We start from the raw sequence: 19,683 nt of genomic DNA on the forward strand, positions 1-19,683 counted from the left end.
CATGCCTAGAGTTTGAAAGTTAAATCAGTGTCTTTCCAACTGTTGCTTGTCGGGCAATTCAGACACCATTCCGTTTTGGGGCAAAGCACTGTATACAGCCATATAGGTCAGAAAAAAATGTTTAGAAAACATTGAAAGAACTATATTCCTAAGTATCCCTTCAGCCCTAAAACACAGCCATGCCATCAAAACCTGTCTACATTTTACGGGAATAAAACCCTAACCCTAGCTTCGGGTTTTGCTAGTTAGGGTTAGGGTTGAAATATTTCTCAAAGACCATTAATTCAATATTCTACTCATTTGACTGGAACGTTTACTTCTCAGAAGCAAAATATTAGTCTAAAAAGACAATACAACACTGCAAAAACCAAAAGAGTATGTCAGGAATGGTCAAATTAACTTTTGAAAGGAACTCTTTCATTGGAAATTTTGTGTGAAACATAGTGCTAAATTAATGTACATTAAGGCTTAAGTGGCCTAAAAGTCCAAAACAACTAATACATTTTGGCTTTATTTGTTAATATGCCTATGATTTCAAAGCCCATGCCAAGAGTTTGAAAGTTAAATCAGTTTCTTTCCAACTGTTGCTTGTCGGGCAATTCAGACACCATTCCGTTTTGGGGCAAAGCACTGTATACAGCCATATAGGTCAGAAAAAAATGTTTAGAAAACATTGAAAGAACTATATTCCTAAGTATCCCTTCAGCCCTAAAACACAGCCATGCCATCAAAAACTGTGTACATTGTATGGGAAATGAAACCCTAACCCTAGCTTCGGGTTTTGCTAGTTAGGGTTAGGGTTGAAATATTTCTCAAAGACCATTTATTCAATATTCTACTCATTTGACTGGAACGTTTGCTTCTCAGAAGCAAAATATTAGTCTAAAAAGACAATACAACACTGCCAAAACCAAAAGAGTGTGTCAGGAATGGTCAAATTAACTTTTGAAAGGAACTCTTTCATTGGAAATTTTGTGTGAAACATAGTGCTAAATTAATGTACATTAAGGCTTAAGTGGCCTAAAAGTCCAAAACAACTAATACATTTTGGCTTTATTTGTTAATATGCCAATGATTTCAAAGCCCATGCCAAGAGTTTGAAAGTTAAATCAGTTTCTTTCCAACTGTTGCTTGTCGGGCAATTCAGACACCATTCCGTTTTGGGGCAAAGCACTGTATACAGCCATATAGGTCAGAAAAAAATGTTTAGAAAACATTGAAAGAACTATATTCCTAAGTATCCCTTCAGCCCTAAAACACAGCCATGCCATCAAAACCTGTCTACATTGTATGGGAATAAAACCCTAACCCTAGCTTCGGGTTTTGCTAGTTAGGGTTAGGGTTGAAATATTTCTCAAAGACCATTTATTCAATATTCTACTCTTTTGACTGGAACGTTTGCTTCTCAGAAGCAAAATATTAGTCTAAAAATACAATACAACACTGCCAAAACCAAAAGAGTTTGTCAGGAATGGTCAAATTAACTTTTGAAAGGAACTCTTTCATTGGAAATTTTGTGTGAAACATAGTGCTAAATTAATGTACATTAAGGCTTAAGTGGCCTAAAAGTCCAAAACAACTAATACATTTTGGCTTTATTTGTTAATATGCCTATCATTTCAAAGCCCATGCCAAGAGTTTGAAAGTTAAATCAGTTTCTTTCCAACTGTTGCTTGTCGGGCAATTCAGACACCATTCCGTTTTGGGGCAAAGCACTGTATACAGCCATATAGGTCAGAAAAAAATGATTAGAAAACATTGAAAGAACTATATTCCTAAGTATCCCTTCAGCCCTAAAACACAGCCATGCCATCAAAACCTGTCTACATTGTATGGGAAATGAAACCCTAACCCTAGCTTCGGGTTTTGCTAGTTAGGGTTAGGGTTGAAATATTTCTCAAAGACCATTTATTCAATATTCTACTCATTTGACTGGAACGTTTGCTTCTCAGAAGCAAAATATTAGTCTAAAAAGACAATACAACACTGCCAAAACCAAAAGAGTGTGTCAGGAATGGTCAAATTAACTTTTGAAAGGAACTCTTTCATTGGAAATTTTGTGTGAAACATAGTGCTAAATTAATGTACATTAAGGCTTAAGTGGCCTAAAAGTCCAAAACAACTAATACATTTTGGCTTTATTTGTTAATATGCCTATGATTTCAAAGCCCATGCCAAGAGTTTGAAAGTTAAATCAGTTTCTTTCCAACTGTTGCTTGTCGGGCAATTCAGACACCATTCCGTTTTGGGGCAAAGCACTGTATACAGCCATATAGGTCAGAAAAAAATGTTTAGAAAACATTGCAAGAACTATATTCCTAAGTATCCCTTCAGCCCTAAAACACAGCTATGCCATCAAAACCTGTCTACATTTTACGGGAATAAAACCCTAACCCTAGCTTCGGGTTTTGCTAGTTAGGGTTAGGGTTGAAATATTTCTCAAAGACCATTAATTCAATATTCTACTCATTTGACTGGAACGTTTGCTTCTCAGAAGCAAAATATTAGTCTAAAAAGACAATACAACACTGCCAAAACCAAAGGAGTGTGTCAGGAATGGTCAAATTAACTTTTGAAAGGAACTCTTTCATTGGAAATTTTGTGTGAAACATAGTGCTAAATTAATGTACATTAAGGCTTAAGTGGCCTAAAAGTCCAAAACAACTAATACATTTTGGCTTTATTTGTTAATATGCCTATGATTTCAAAGCCCATGCCAAGAGTTTGAAAGTTAAATCAGTTTCTTTCCAACTGTTGCTTGTCGGGCAATTCAGACACCATTCCGTTTTGGGGCAAAGCACTGTATACAGCCATATAGGTCAGAAAAAAATGTTTAGAAAACATTGAAAGAACTATATTCCTAAGTATCCCTTCAGCCCTAAAACACAGCCATGCCATCAAAAACTGTGTACATTGTATGGGAAATGAAACCCTAACCCTAGCTTCGGGTTTTGCTAGTTAGGGTTAGGGTTGAAATATTTCTCAAAGACCATTTATTCAATATTCTACTCATTTGACTGGAACGTTTGCTTCTCAGAAGCAAAATATTAGTCTAAAAAGAAAATACAACACTGCCAAAACCAAAAGAGTGTGTCAGGAATGGTCAAATTAACTTTTGAAAGGAACTCTTTCATTGGAAATTTTGTGTGAAACATAGTGCTAAATTAATGTACATTAAGGCTTAAGTGGCCTAAAAGTCCAAAACAACTAATACATTTTGGCTTTATTTGTTAATATGCCTATGATTTCAAAGCCCATGCCAAGAGTTTGAAAGTTAAATCAGTTTCTTTCCAACTGTTGCTTGTCGGGCAATTCAGACACCATTCCGTTTTGGGGCAAAGCACTGTATACAGCCATATAGGTCAGAAAAAAATGTTTAGAAAACATTGAAAGAACTATATTCCTAAGTATCCCTTCAGCCCTAAAACACAGCCATGCCATCAAAAACTGTGTACATTGTATGGGAAATGAAACCCTAACCCTAGCTTCGGGTTTTGCTAGTTAGGGTTAGGGTTGAAATATTTCTCAAAGACCATTTATTCAATATTCTACTCATTTGACTGGAACGTTTGCTTCTCAGAAGCAAAATATTAGTCTAAAAAGAAAATACAACACTGCCAAAACCAAAAGAGTGTGTCAGGAATGGTCAAATTAACTTTTGAAAGGAACTCTTTCATTGCAAATTTTGAGTGAAACATCGTGGTAAATAAATGTACATTAAGGCTTAAGTGGCCTAAAAGTCCAAAACAACTAATACGTTTTGGCTTTATTTGTTATTATGCCTATGATTTCAAAGCCCATGCCTAGAGTTTGAAAGTTAAATCAGTGTCTTTCCAACTGTTGCTTGTCGGGCAATTCAGACACCATTCCGTTTTGGGGCAAAGCACTGTATACAGCCATATAGGTCAGAAAAAAATGTTTAGAAAACATTGAAAGAACTATATTCCTAAGTATCCCTTCAGCCCTAAAACACAGCCATGCCATCAAAACCTGTCTACATTGTATGGGAATAAAACCCTAACCCTAGCTTCGGGTTTTGCTAGTTAGGGTTAGGGTTGAAATATTTCTCAAAGACCATTTATTCAATATTCTACTCATTTGACTGGAACGTTTGCTTCTCAGAGGCAAAATATTAGTCTAAAAAGACAATACAACACTGCCAAAACCAAAAGAGTGTGTCAGGATTGGTCAAATTAACTTTTGAAAGGAACTCTTTCATTGGAAATTTTGTGTGAAACATAGTGCTAAATTAATGTACATTAAGGCTTAAGTGGCCTAAAAGTCCAAAACAACTAATACATTTTGGCTTTATTTGTTAATATGCCTATGATTTCAAAGCCCATGCCAAGAGTTTGAAAGTTAAATCAGTTTCTTTCCAACTGTTGCTTGTCGGGCAATTCAGAAACCATTCCGTTTTGGGGCAAAGCACTGTATACAGCCATATAGGTCAGAAAAAAATGTTTAGAAAACATTGAAAGAACTATATTCCTAAGTATCCCGTCAGCCCTAAAACACAGCCATGCCATCAAAACCTGTCTACATTGTATGGGAATGAAACCCTAACCCTAACTTGGGGTTTTGCTAGTTAGGGTTAGGGTTGAAATATTTCTCAAAGACCATTTATTCAATATTCTACTCTTTTGACTGGAACGTTTGCTTCTCAGAAGCAAAATATTAGTCTAAAAAGACAATACAACACTGCAAAAACCAAAAGAGTTTGTCAGGAATGGTCAAATTAACTTTTGAAAGGAACTCTTTCATTGGAAATTTTGTGTGAAACATCGTGGTATATAAATGTACATTAAGGCTTAAGTGGCCTAAAAGTCCAAAACAACTAATACGTTTTGGCTTTATTTGTTAATATGCCTATGATTTCAAAGCCCATGCCTAGAGTTTGAAAGTTAAATCAGTGTCTTTCCAACTGTTGCTTGTCGGGCAATTCAGACACCATTCCGTTTTGGGGCAAAGCACTGTATACAGCCATATAGGTCAGAAAAAAATGTTTAGAAAACATTGCAAGAACTATATTCCTAAGTATCCCTTCAGCCCTAAAACACAGCTATGCCATCAAAACCTGTCTACATTTTACAGGAATAAAACCCTAACCCTAGCTTCGGGTTTTGCTAGTTAGGGTTAGGGTTGAAATATTTCTCAAAGACCATTAATTCAATATTCTACTCATTTGACTGGAACGTTTGCTTCTCAGAAGCAAAATAATAGACTAAAAAGACAATACAACACTGCCAAAACCAAAAGAGTGTGTCAGGAATGGTCAAATTAACTTTTGAAAGGAACTCTTTCATTGGAAATTTTGTGTGAAACATCGTGGTAAATAAATGTACATTAAGGCTTAAGTGGCCTAAAAGTCCAAAACAACTAATACGTTTTGGCTTTATTTTTAATATGCCTATGATTTCAAAGCCCATGCCAAGAGTTTGAAAGTTAAATCAGTGTCTTTCCAACTGTTGCTTGTCGGGAAATTCAGACACCACTCCGTTTTGGGGCAAACCACTGTATACAGCCATATAGGTCAGAAAAAAATGTTTAGAAAACATTGAAAGAACTATATTCCTAAGTATCCCTTCAGCCCTAAAACACAGCCATGCCATCAAAAACTGTGTACATTGTATGGGAAATGAAACCCTAACCCTAGCTTCGGGTTTTGCTAGTTAGGGTTAGGGTTGAAATATTTCTCAAAGACCATTTATTCAATATTCTACTCATTTGACTGGAACGTTTGCTTCTCAGAGGCAAAATATTAGTCTAAAAAGACAATACAACACTGCCAAAACCAAAAGAGTGTGTCAGGATTGGTCAAATTAACTTTTGAAAGGAACTCTTTCATTGGAAATTTTGTGTGAAACATAGTGCTAAATTAATGTACATTAAGGCTTAAGTGGCCTAAAAGTCCAAAACAACTAATACATTTTGGCTTTATTTGTTAATATGCCTATGATTTCAAAGCCCATGCCAAGAGTTTGAAAGTTAAATCAGTTTCTTTCCAACTGTTGCTTGTCGGGCAATTCAGAAACCATTCCGTTTTGGGGCAAAGCACTGTATACAGCCATATAGGTCAGAAAAAAATGTTTAGAAAACATTGAAAGAACTATATTCCTAAGTATCCCGTCAGCCCTAAAACACAGCCATGCCATCAAAACCTGTCTACATTGTATGGGAATGAAACCCTAACCCTAACTTGGGGTTTTGCTAGTTAGGGTTAGGGTTGAAATATTTCTCAAAGACCATTTATTCAATATTCTACTCTTTTGACTGGAACGTTTGCTTCTCAGAAGCAAAATATTAGTCTAAAAAGACAATACAACACTGCAAAAACCAAAAGAGTTTGTCAGGAATGGTCAAATTAACTTTTGAAAGGAACTCTTTCATTGGAAATTTTGTGTGAAACATCGTGGTATATAAATGTACATTAAGGCTTAAGTGGCCTAAAAGTCCAAAACAACTAATACGTTTTGGCTTTATTTGTTAATATGCCTATGATTTCAAAGCCCATGCCTAGAGTTTGAAAGTTAAATCAGTGTCTTTCCAACTGTTGCTTGTCGGGCAATTCAGACACCATTCCGTTTTGGGGCAAAGCACTGTATACAGCCATATAGGTCAGAAAAAAATGTTTAGAAAACATTGCAAGAACTATATTCCTAAGTATCCCTTCAGCCCTAAAACACAGCTATGCCATCAAAACCTGTCTACATTTTACAGGAATAAAACCCTAACCCTAGCTTCGGGTTTTGCTAGTTAGGGTTAGGGTTGAAATATTTCTCAAAGACCATTAATTCAATATTCTACTCATTTGACTGGAACGTTTGCTTCTCAGAAGCAAAATAATAGACTAAAAAGACAATACAACACTGCCAAAACCAAAAGAGTGTGTCAGGAATGGTCAAATTAACTTTTGAAAGGAACTCTTTCATTGGAAATTTTGTGTGAAACATCGTGGTAAATAAATGTACATTAAGGCTTAAGTGGCCTAAAAGTCCAAAACAACTAATACGTTTTGGCTTTATTTTTAATATGCCTATGATTTCAAAGCCCATGCCAAGAGTTTGAAAGTTAAATCAGTGTCTTTCCAACTGTTGCTTGTCGGGAAATTCAGACACCACTCCGTTTTGGGGCAAACCACTGTATACAGCCATATAGGTCAGAAAAAAATGTTTAGAAAACATTGAAAGAACTATATTCCTAAGTATCCCTTCAGCCCTAAAACACAGCCATGCCATCAAAAACTGTGTACATTGTATGGGAAATGAAACCCTAACCCTAGCTTCGGGTTTTGCTAGTTAGGGTTAGGGTTGAAATATTTCTCAAAGACCATTTATTCAATATTCTACTCATTTGACTGGAACGTTTGCTTCTCAGAAGCAAAATATTAGTCTAAAAAGACAATACAACACTGCCAAAACCAAAAGAGTGTGTCAGGAATGTTCAAATTAACTTTTGAAAGGAACTCTTTCATTGGTAATTTTGTGTGAAACATAGTGCTAAATTAATGTACATTAAGGCTTAAGTGGCCTAAAAGTCCAAAACAACTAATACATTTTGGCTTTATTTGTTAATATGCCAATGATTTCAAAGCCCATGCCAAGAGTTTGAAAGTTAAATCAGTTTCTTTCCAACTGTTTCTTGTCGGGCAATTCAGACACCATTCCGTTTTGGGGCAAAGCACTGTATACAGCCATATAGGTCAGAAAAAAATGTTTAGAAAACATTGAAAGAACTATATTCCTAAGTATCCCTTCAGCCCTAAAACAGCTATGCCATCAAAACCTGTCTACATTGTATGGGAATAAAACCCTAACCCTAGCTTCGGGTTTTGCTAGTTAGGGTTAGGGTTGAAATATTTCTCAAAGACCATTTATTCAATATTCTACTCATTTGACTGGAACGTTTGCTTCTCAGAAGCAAAATATTAGTCTAAAAAGAAAATACAACACTGCCAAAACCAAAAGAGTGTGTCAGGAATGGTCAAATTAACTTTTGAAAGGAACTCTTTCATTGGAAATTTTGTGTGAAACATCGTGGTAAATAAATGTACATTAAGGCTTAAGTGGCCTAAAAGTCCAAAACAACTAATACGTTTTGGCTTTATTTTTAATATGCCTATCATTTCAAAGCCCATGCCAAGAGTTTGAAAGTTAAATCAGTGTCTTTCCAACTGTTGCTTGTCGGGAAATTCAGACACCACTCCGTTTTGGGGCAAACCACTGTATACAGCCATATAGGTCAGAAAAAAATGTTTAGAAAACATTGAAAGAACTATATTCCTAAGTATCCCTTCAGCCCTAAAACACAGCCATGCCATCAAAAACTGTGTACATTGTATGGGAAATGAAACCCTAACCCTAGCTTCGGGTTTTGCTAGTTAGGGTTAGGGTTGAAATATTTCTCAAAGACCATTTATTCAATATTCTACTCATTTGACTGGAACGTTTGCTTCTCAGAAGCAAAATATTAGTCTAAAAAGACAATACAACACTGCCAAAACCAAAAGAGTGTGTCAGGAATGTTCAAATTAACTTTTGAAAGGAACTCTTTCATTGGTAATTTTGTGTGAAACATAGTGCTAAATTAATGTACATTAAGGCTTAAGTGGCCTAAAAGTCCAAAACAACTAATACATTTTGGCTTTATTTGTTAATATGCCAATGATTTCAAAGCCCATGCCAAGAGTTTGAAAGTTAAATCAGTTTCTTTCCAACTGTTTCTTGTCGGGCAATTCAGACACCATTCCGTTTTGGGGCAAAGCACTGTATACAGCCATATAGGTCAGAAAAAAATGTTTAGAAAACATTGAAAGAACTATATTCCTAAGTATCCCTTCAGCCCTAAAACACAGCCATGCCATCAAAACCTGTCTACATTGTATGGGAATAAAACCCTAACCCTAGCTTCGGGTTTTGCTAGTTAGGGTTAGGGTTGAAATATTTCTCAAAGACCATTTATTCAATATTCTACTCATTTGACTGGAACGTTTGCTTCTCAGAAGCAAAATATTAGTCTAAAAAGAAAATACAACACTGCCAAAACCAAAAGAGTGTGTCAGGAATGGTCAAATTAACTTTTGAAAGGAACTCTTTCATTGGAAATTTTGTGTGAAACATCGTGGTAAATAAATGTACATTAAGGCTTAAGTGGCCTAAAAGTCCAAAACAACTAATACGTTTTGGCTTTATTTGTTAATATGCCTATGATTTCAAAGCCCATGCCTTGAGTTTGAAAGTTAAATCAGTGTCTTTCCAACTGTTGCTTGTCGGGAAATTCAGACACCATTCCGTTTTGGGGCAAACCACTGTATACAGCCATATAGGTCAGAAAAAAATGTTTAGAAAACATTGAAAGAACTATATTCCTAAGTATCCCTTCAGCCCTAAAACACAGCCATGCCATCAAAACCTGTCTACATTGTATGGGAATAAAACCCTAACCCTAGCTTCGGGTTTTGCTAGTTAGGGTTAGGGTTGAAATATTTCTCAAAGACCATTTATTCAATATTCTACTCTTTTGACTGGAACGTTTGCTTCTCAGAAGCAAAATATTAGTCTAAAAAGACAATACAACACTGCAAAAACCAAAAGAGTTTGTCAGGAATGGTCAAATTAACTTTTGAAAGGAACTCTTTCATTGGAAATTTTGTGTGAAACATAGTGCTAAATTAATGTACATTAAGGCTTAAGTGGCCTAAAAGTCCAAAACAACTAATACATTTTGGCTTTATTTGTTAATATGCCTATGATTTCAAAGCCCATGCCAAGAGTTTGAAAGTTAAATCAGTTTCTTTCCAACTGTTGCTTGTCGGGCAATTCAGGCACCATTCCGTTTGGGGCAAAGCACTGTATACAGCCATATAGGTCAGAAAAAAATGTTTAGAAAACATTGAAAGAACTATATTCCTAAGTATCCTTTCAGCCCTAAAACACAGCCATGCCATCAACACCTGTCTACATTTTACGGGAATAAAACCCTAACCCTAGCTTCGGGTTTTGCTAGTTAGGGTTAGGGTTGAAATATTTCTCAAAGACCATTAATTCAATATTCTACTCATTTGACTGGAACGTTTGCTTCTCAGAAGTAAAATATTAGTCTAAAAAGAAAATACAACACTGCCAAAACCAAAAGAGTGTGTCAGGAATGGTCAAATTAACTTTTGAAAGGAACTCTTTCATTGGAAATTTTGTGTGAAACATCGTGGTATATAAATGTACATTAAGGCTTAAGTGGCCTAAAAGTCCAAAACAACTAATACGTTTTGGCTTTATTTGTTAATATGCCTATGATTTCAAAGCCCATGCCTAGAGTTTGAAAGTTAAATCAGTGTCTTTCCAACTGTTGCTTGTCGGGCAATTCAGACACCATTCCGTTTTGGGGCAAAGCACTGTATACAGCCATATAGGTCAGAAAAAAATGTTTAGAAAACATTGAAAGAACTATATTCCTAAGTATCCCTTCAGCCCTAAAACACAGCCATGCCATCAAAGCCTGTCTACATTTTACGGGAATAAAACCCTAACCCTAGCTTCGGGTTTTGCTAGTTAGGGTTAGGGTTGAAATATTTCTCAAAGACCATTAAGTCAATATTCTACTCATTTGACTGGAACGTTTGCTTCTCAGAAGCAAAATATTAGTCTAAAAAGACAATACAACACTGCAAAAACCAAAAGAGTATGTCAGGAATGGTCAAATTAACTTTTGAAAGGAACTCTTTCATTGGAAATTTTGTGTGAAACATAGTGCTAAATTAATGTACATTAAGGCTTAAGTGGCCTAAAAGTCCAAAACAACTAATACATTTTGGCTTTATTTGTTAATATGCCTATGATTTCAAAGCCCATGCCAAGAGTTTGAAAGTTAAATCAGTTTCTTTCCGACTGTTGCTTGTCGGGCAATTCAGACACCATTCCGTTTTGGGGAAAAGCACTGTATACAGCCATATAGGTCAGAAAAAAATGTTTAGAAAACATTGAAAGAACTATATTCCTAAGTATCCCTTCAGCCCTAAAACACAGCCATGCCATCAAAACCTGTCTACATTGTATGGGAAATGAAACCCTAACCCTAGCTTCGGGTTTTGCTAGTTAAGGTTAGGGTTGAAATATTTCTCAAAGACCATTTATTCAATATTCTACTCATTTGACTGGAACGTTTGCTTCTCAGAAGCAAAATATTAGTCTAAAAAGACAATACAACACTGCCAAAACCAAAAGAGTGTGTCAGGAATGGTCAAAATAACTTTTGAAAGGAACTCTTTCATTGGAAATTTTGTGTGAAACATAGTGCTAAATTAATGTACATTAAGGCTTAAGTGGCCTAAAAGTCCAAAACAACTAATACATTTTGGCTTTATTTGTTAATATGCCTATGATTTCAAAGCCCATGCCAAGAGTTTGAAAGTTAAATCAGTTTCTTTCCAACTGTTGCTTGTCGGGCAATTCAGACACCATTCCGTTTTGGGGCAAAGCACTGTATACAGCCATATAGGTCAGAAAAAAATGTTTAAAAAACATTGCAAGAACTATATTCCTAAGTATCCCTTCAGCCCTAAAACACAGCCATGCCATCAAAACCTGTCTACATTTTACGGGAATAAAACCCTAACCCTAGCTTCGGGTTTTGCTAGTTAGGGTTAGGGTTGAAATATTTCTCAAAGACCATTAATTCAATATCCTACTCATTTGACTGGAACGTTTGCTTCTCAGAAGCAAAATATTAGTCTAAAAAGACAATACAACACTGCCAAAACCAAAAGAGTGTGTCAGGAATGGTCAAATTAACTTTTGAAAGGAACTCTTTCATTGGAAATTTTGTGTGAAACATAGTGCTAAATTAATGTACATTAAGGCTTAAGTGGCCTAAAAGTCCAAAACAACTAATACATTTTGGCTTTATTTTTAATATGCCTATGATTTCAAAGCCCATGCCAAGAGTTTGAAAGTTAAATCAGTTTCTTTCCAACTGTTACTTGTCGGGCAATTCAGACACCATTCCGTTTTGGGGCAAAGCACTGTATACAGCCATATAGGTCAGAAAAAAATGTTTAGAAAACATTGAAAGAACTATATTCCTAAGTATCCCTTCAGCCCTAAAACACAGCCATGCCATCAAAAACTGTGTACATTGTATGGGAAATGAAACCCTAACCCTAGCTTCGGGTTTTGCTAGTTAGGGTTAGGGTTGAAATATTTCTCAAAGACCATTTATTCAATATTCTACTCATTTGACTGGAACGTTTGCTTCTCAGAAGCAAAATATTAGTCTAAAAAGAAAATACAACACTGCCAAAACCAAAAGAGTGTGTCAGGAATGGTCAAATTAACTTTTGAAAGGAACTCTTTCATTGGAAATTTTGTGTGAAACATCGTGGTAAATAAATGTACATTAAGGCTTAAGTGGCCTAAAAGTCCAAAACAACTAATACGTTTTGGCTTTATTTGTTAATATGCCTATGATTTCAAAGCCCATGCCTAGAGTTTGAAAGTTAAATCAGTGTCTTTCCAACTGTTGCTTGTCGGGCAATTCAGACACCATTCCGTTTTGGGGCAAAGCACTGTATACAGCCATATAGGTCAGAAAAAAATGTTTAGAAAACATTGAAAGAACTATATTCCTAAGTATCACTTCAGCCCTAAAACACACCCATGCCATCAAAACCTGTCTACATTTTACGGGAATAAAACCCTAACCCTAGCTTCGGGTTTTGCTAGTTAGGGTTAGGGTTGAAATATTTCTCAAAGACCATTTATTCAATATTCTACTCATTTGACTGGAACGTTTGCTTCTCAGAAGCAAAATATTAGTCTAAAAAGACAACACAACACTGCCAAAACCAAAAGAGTGTGTCAGGAATGGTCAAATTAACTTTTGAAAGGAACTCTTTCATTGGAAATTTTGTGTGAAACATAGTGCTAAATTAATGTACATTAAGGCTTAAGTGGCCTAAAAGTCCAAAACAACTAATACATTTTGGCTTTATTTGTTAATATGCCTATGATTTCAAAGCCCATGCCAAGAGTTTGAAAGTTAAATCAGTTTCTTTCCAACTGTTGCTTGTCGGGCAATTCAGACACCATTCCGTTTTGGGGCAAAGCACTGTATACAGCCATATAGGTCAGAAAAAAATGTTTAGAAAACATTGAAAGAACTATATTCCTAAGTATCCCTTCAGCCCTAAAACACAGCTATGCCATCAAAACCTGTCTACATTTTACGGGAATAAAACCCTAACCCTAGCTTCGGGTTTTGCTAGTTAGGGTTAGGGTTGAAATATTTCTCAAAGACCATTAATTCAATATTCTACTCATTTGACTGGAACGTTTGCTTCTCAGAAGCAAAATAATAGACTAAAAAGACAATACAACACTGCCAAAACCAAAAGAGTGTGTCAGGAATGGTCAAATTAACTTTTGAAAGGAACTCTTTCATTGGAAATTTTGTGTGAAACATCGTGGTAAATAAATGTACATTAAGGCTTAAGTGGCCTAAAAGTCCAAAACAACTAATACGTTTTGGCTTTATTTGTTAATATGCCAATGATTTCAAAGCCCATGCCAAGAGTTTGAAAGTTAAATCAGTTTCTTTCCAACTGTTGCTTGTCGGGCAATTCAGAAACCATTCCGTTTTGGGGCAAAGCACTGTATACAGCCATATAGGTCAGAAAAAAATGTTTAGAAAACATTGAAAGAACTATATTCCTAAGTATCCCTTCAGCCCTAAAACACAGCTATGCCATCAAAAACTGTGTACATTGTATGGGAAATGAAACCCTAACCCTAGCTTCGGGTTTTGCTAGTTAGGGTTAGGGTTGAAATATTTCTCAAAGACCATTTATTCAATATTCTACTCATTTGACTGGAACGTTTGCTTCTCAGAAGCAAAATATTAGTCTAAAAAGAAAATACAACACTGCCAAAACCAAACGAGTGTGTCAGGAATGGTCAAATTAACTTTTGAAAGGAACTCTTTCATTGGAAATTTTGTGTGAAACATCGTGGTAAATAAATGTACATTAAGGCTTAAGTGGCCTAAAAGTCCAAAACAACTAATACGTTTTGGCTTTATTTGTTAATATGCCTATGATTTCAAAGCCCATGCCTTGAGTTTGAAAGTTAAATCAGTGTCTTTCCAACTGTTGCTTGTCGGGAAATTCAGACACCATTCCGTTTTGGGGCAAACCACTGTATACAGCCATATAGGTCAGAAAAAAATGTTTAGAAAACATTGAAAGAACTATATTCCTAAGTATCCCTTCAGCCCTAAAACACAGCCATGCCATCAAAACCTGTCTACATTGTATGGGAATAAAACCCTAACCCTAGCTTCGGGTTTTGCTAGTTAGGGTTAGGGTTGAAATATTTCTCAAAGACCATTAATTCAATATTCTACTCATTTGACTGGAACGTTTGCTTCTCAGAAGTAAAATATTAGTCTAAAAAGAAAATACAACACTGCCAAAACCAAAAGAGTGTGTCAGGAATGGTCAAATTAACTTTTGAAAGGAACTCTTTCATTGGAAATTTTGTGTGAAACATCGTGGTATATAAATGTACATTAAGGCTTAAGTGGCCTAAAAGTCCAAAACAACTAATACGTTTTGGCTTTATTTGTTAATATGCCTATGATTTCAAAGCCCATGCCTAGAGTTTGAAAGTTAAATCAGTGTCTTTCCAACTGTTGCTTGTCGGGCAATTCAGACACCATTCCGTTTTGGGGCAAAGCACTGTATACAGCCATATAGGTCAGAAAAAAATGTTTAGAAAACATTGAAAGAACTATATTCCTAAGTATCCCTTCAGCCCTAAAACACAGCCATGCCATCAAAACCTGTCTACATTTTACGGGAATAAAACCCTAACCCTAGCTTCGGGTTTTGCTAGTTAGGGTTAGGGTTGAAATATTTCTCAAAGACCATTAATTCAATATTCTACTCATTTGACTGGAACGTTTGCTTCTCAGAAGCAAAATATTAGTCTAAAAAGACAATACAACACTGCAAAAACCAAAAGAGTATGTCAGGAATGGTCAAATTAACTTTTGAAAGGAACTCTTTCATTGGAAATTTTGTGTGAAACATAGTGCTAAATTAATGTACATTAAGGCTTAAGTGGCCTAAAAGTCCAAAACAACTAATACATTTTGGCTTTATTTGTTAATATGCCTATGATTTCAAAGCCCATGCCAAGAGTTTGAAAGTTAAATCAGTTTCTTTCCGACTGTTGCTTGTCGGGCAATTCAGACACCATTCCGTTTTGGGGGAAAGCACTGTATACAGCCATATAGGTCAGAAAAAAATGTTTAGAAAACATTGAAAGAACTATATTCCTAAGTATCCCTTCAGCCCTAAAACACAGCCATGCCATCAAAACCTGTCTACATTGTATGGGAATAAAACCCTAACCCTAGCTTCGGGTTTTGCTAGTTAGGGTTAGGGTTGAAATATTTCTCAAAGACCATTTATTCAATATTTTACTCTTTTGACTGGAACGTTTGCTTCTCAGAAGCAAAATATTAGTCTAAAAAGACAATACAACACTGCAAAAACCAAAAGAGTTTGTCAGGAATGGTCAAATTAACTTTTGAAAGGAACTCTTTCATTGGAAATTTTCTGTGAAACATAGTGCTAAATTAATGTACATTAAGGCTTAAGTGGCCTAAAAGTCCAAAACAACTAATACATTTTGGCTTTATTTGATAATATGCCTATCATTTCATAGCCCATGCCAAGAGTTTGAAAGTTAAATCAGTTTCTTTCCAACTGTTGCTTGTCGGGCAATTCAGACACCATTCCGTTTGGGGCAAAGCACTGTATACAGCCATATAGGTCAGAAAAAAATGTTTAGAAAACATTGAAAGAACTATGTTCCTAAGTATCCCTTCAGCCCTAAAACACAGCCATGCCATCAAAACCTGTCTACATTGTATGGGAAATGAAACCCTAACCCTAGCTTCGGGTTTTGCTAGTTAATGTTAGGGTTGAAATATTTCTCAAAGACCATTTATTCAATATTCTACTCATTTGACTGGAACGTTTGCTTCTCAGAAGCAAAATATTAGTCTAAAAAGACAATACAACACTGCCAAAACCAAAAGAGTGTGTCAGGAATGGTCAAAATAACTTTTGAAAGGAACTCTTTCATTGGAAATTTTGTGTGAAACATAGTGCTAAATTAATGTACATTAAGGCTTAAGTGGCCTAAAAGTCCAAAACAACTAATACATTTTGGCTTTATTTGTTAATATGCCTATGATTTCAAAGCCCATGCCAAGAGTTTGAAAGTTAAATCAGTTTCTTTCCAACTGTTGCTTGTCGGGCAATTCAGACACCATTCCGTTTTGGGGCAAAGCACTGTATACAGCCATATAGGTCAGAAAAAAATGTTTAGAAAACATTGCAAGAACTATATTCCTAAGTATCCCTTCAGCCCTAAAACACAGCCATGCCATCAAAACCTGTCTACATTGTATGGGAATAAAACCCTAACCCTAGCTTCGGGTTTTGCTAGTTAGGGTTAGGGTTGATATATTTCTCAAAGACCATTTATTCAATATTCTACTCATTTGACTGGAACGTTTGCTTCTCAGAAGCAAAATATTAGTCTAAAAAGAAAATACAACACTGCCAAAACCAAAAGAGTGTGTCAGGAATGGTCAAATTAACTTTTGAAAGGAACTCTTTCATTGGAAATTTTGTGTGAAACATCGTGGTAAATAAATGTACATTAAGGCTTAAGTGGCCTAAAAGTCCAAAACAACTAATACGTTTTGGCTTTATTTGTTAATATGCCTATGATTTCAAAGCCCATGCCTTGAGTTTGAAAGTTAAATCAGTGTCTTTCCAACTGTTGCTTGTCGGGAAATTCAGACACCATTCCGTTTTGGGGCAAACCACTGTATACAGCCATATAGGTCAGAAAAAAATGTTTAGAAAACATTGAAAGAACTATATTCCTAAGTATCCCTTCAGCCCTAAAACACAGCCATGCCATCAAAACCTGTCTACATTGTATGGGAATAAAACCCTAACCCTAGCTTCGGGTTTTGCTAGTTAGGGTTAGGGTTGAAATATTTCTCAAAGACCATTAATTCAATATTCTACTCATTTGACTGGAACGTTTGCTTCTCAGAAGTAAAATATTAGTCTAAAAAGAAAATACAACACTGCCAAAACCAAAAGAGTGTGTCAGGAATGGTCAAATTAACTTTTGAAAGGAACTCTTTCATTGGAAATTTTGTGTGAAACATCGTGGTATATAAATGTACATTAAGGCTTAAGTGGCCTAAAAGTCCAAAACAACTAATACGTTTTGGCTTTATTTGTTAATATGCCTATGATTTCAAAGCCCATGCCTAGAGTTTGAAAGTTAAATCAGTGTCTTTCCAACTGTTGCTTGTCGGGCAATTCAGACACCATTCCGTTTTGGGGCAAAGCACTGTATACAGCCATATAGGTCAGAAAAAAATGTTTAGAAAACATTGAAAGAACTATATTCCTAAGTATCCCTTCAGCCGTAAAACACAGCCATGCCATCAAAACCTGTCTACATTTTACGGGAATAAAACCCTAACCCTAGCTTCGGGTTTTGCTAGTTAGGGTTAGGGTTGAAATATTTCTCAAAGACCATTAATTCAATATTCTACTCATTTGACTGGAACGTTTGCTTCTCAGAAGCAAAATATTAGTCTAAAAAGACAATACAACACTGCAAAAACCAAAAGAGTATGTCAGGAATGGTCAAATTAACTTTTGAAAGGAACTCTTTCATTGGAAATTTTGTGTGAAACATAGTGCTAAATTAATGTACTTTAAGGCTTAAGTGGCCTAAAAGTCCAAAACAACTAATACATTTTGGCTTTATTTGTTAATATGCCTATGATTTCAAAGCCCATGCCAAGAGTTTGAAAGTTAAATCAGTTTCTTTCCGACTGTTGCTTGTCGGGAAATTCAGACACCATTCCGTTTTGGGGGAAAGCACTGTATACAGCCATATAGGTCAGAAAAAAATGTTTAGAAAACATTGAAAGAACTATATTCCTAAGTATCCCTTCAGCCCTAAAACACAGCCATGCCATCAAAACCTGTCTACATTGTATGGGAATAAAACCCTAACCCTAGCTTCGGGTTTTGCTAGTTAGGGTTAGGGTTGAAATATTTCTCAAAGACCATTTATTCAATATTTTACTCTTTTGACTGGAACGTTTGCTTCTCAGAAGCAAAATATTAGTCTAAAAAGACAATACAACACTGCAAAAACCAAAAGAGTTTGTCAGGAATGGTCAAATTAACTTTTGAAAGGAACTCTTTCATTGGAAATTTTCTGTGAAACATAGTGCTAAATTAATGTACATTAAGGCTTAAGTGGCCTAAAAGTCCAAAACAACTAATACATTTTGGCTTTATTTGATAATATGCCTATCATTTCAAAGCCCATGCCAAGAGTTTGAAAGTTAAATCAGTTTCTTTCCAACTGTTGCTTGTCGGGCAATTCAGACACCATTCCGTTTGGGGCAAAGCACTGTATACAGCCATATAGGTCAGAAAAAAATGTTTAGAAAACATTGAAAGAACTATGTTCCTAAGTATCCCTTCAGCCCTAAAACACAGCCATGCCATCAAAACCTGTCTACATTGTATGGGAAATGAAACCCTAACCCTAGCTTCGGGTTTTGCTAGTTAATGTTAGGGTTGAAATATTTCTCAAAGACCATTTATTCAATATTCTACTCATTTGACTGGAACGTTTGCTTCTCAGAAGCAAAATATTAGTCTAAAAAGACAATACAACACTGCCAAAACCAAAAGAGTGTGTCAGGAATGGTCAAAATAACTTTTGAAAGGAACTCTTTCATTGGAAATTTTGTGTGAAACATAGTGCTAAATTAATGTACATTAAGGCTTAAGTGGCCTAAAAGTCCAAAACAACTAATACATTTTGGCTTTATTTGTTAATATGCCTATGATTTCAAAGCCCATGCCAAGAGTTTGAAAGTTAAATCAGTTTCTTTCCAACTGTTGCTTGTCGGGCAATTCAGACACCATTCCGTTTTGGGGCAAAGCACTGTATACAGCCATATAGGTCAGAAAAAAATGTTTAGAAAACATTGCAAGAACTATATTCCTAAGTATCCCTTCAGCCCTAAAACACAGCCATGCCATCAAAACCTGTCTACATTTTACGGGAATAAAACCCTAACCCTAGCTTCGGGTTTTGCTAGTTAGGGTTAGGGTTGAAATATTTCTCAAAGACCATTAATTCAATATCCTACTCATTTGACTGGAACGTTTGCTTCTCAGAAGCAAAATATTAGTCTAAAAAGACAATACAACACTGCCAAAACCAAAAGAGTGTGTCAGGAATGGTCAAATTAACTTTTGAAAGGAACTCTTTCATTGGAAATTTTGTGTGAAACATAGTGCTAAATTAATGTACATTAAGGCTTAAGTGGCCTAAAAGTCCAAAACAACTAATACATTTTGGCTTTATTTGTTAATATGCCTATGATTTCAAAGCCCATGCCAAGAGTTTGAAAGTTAAATCAGTATCTTTCCAACTGTTGCTTGTCGGGCAATTCAGACACCATTCCGTTTTGGGGCAAAGCACTGTATACAGCCATATAGGTCAGAAAAAAATGTTTAGAAAACATTGAAAGAACTATATTCCTAAGTATCCCTTCAGCCCT

The sequence above is a fragment of the Lepisosteus oculatus genome, chromosome 3 (assembly GCF_040954835.1).
Source record: "Lepisosteus oculatus isolate fLepOcu1 chromosome 3, fLepOcu1.hap2, whole genome shotgun sequence".
Classification (NCBI taxonomy): Eukaryota; Metazoa; Chordata; class Actinopteri; order Semionotiformes; family Lepisosteidae; genus Lepisosteus; species Lepisosteus oculatus.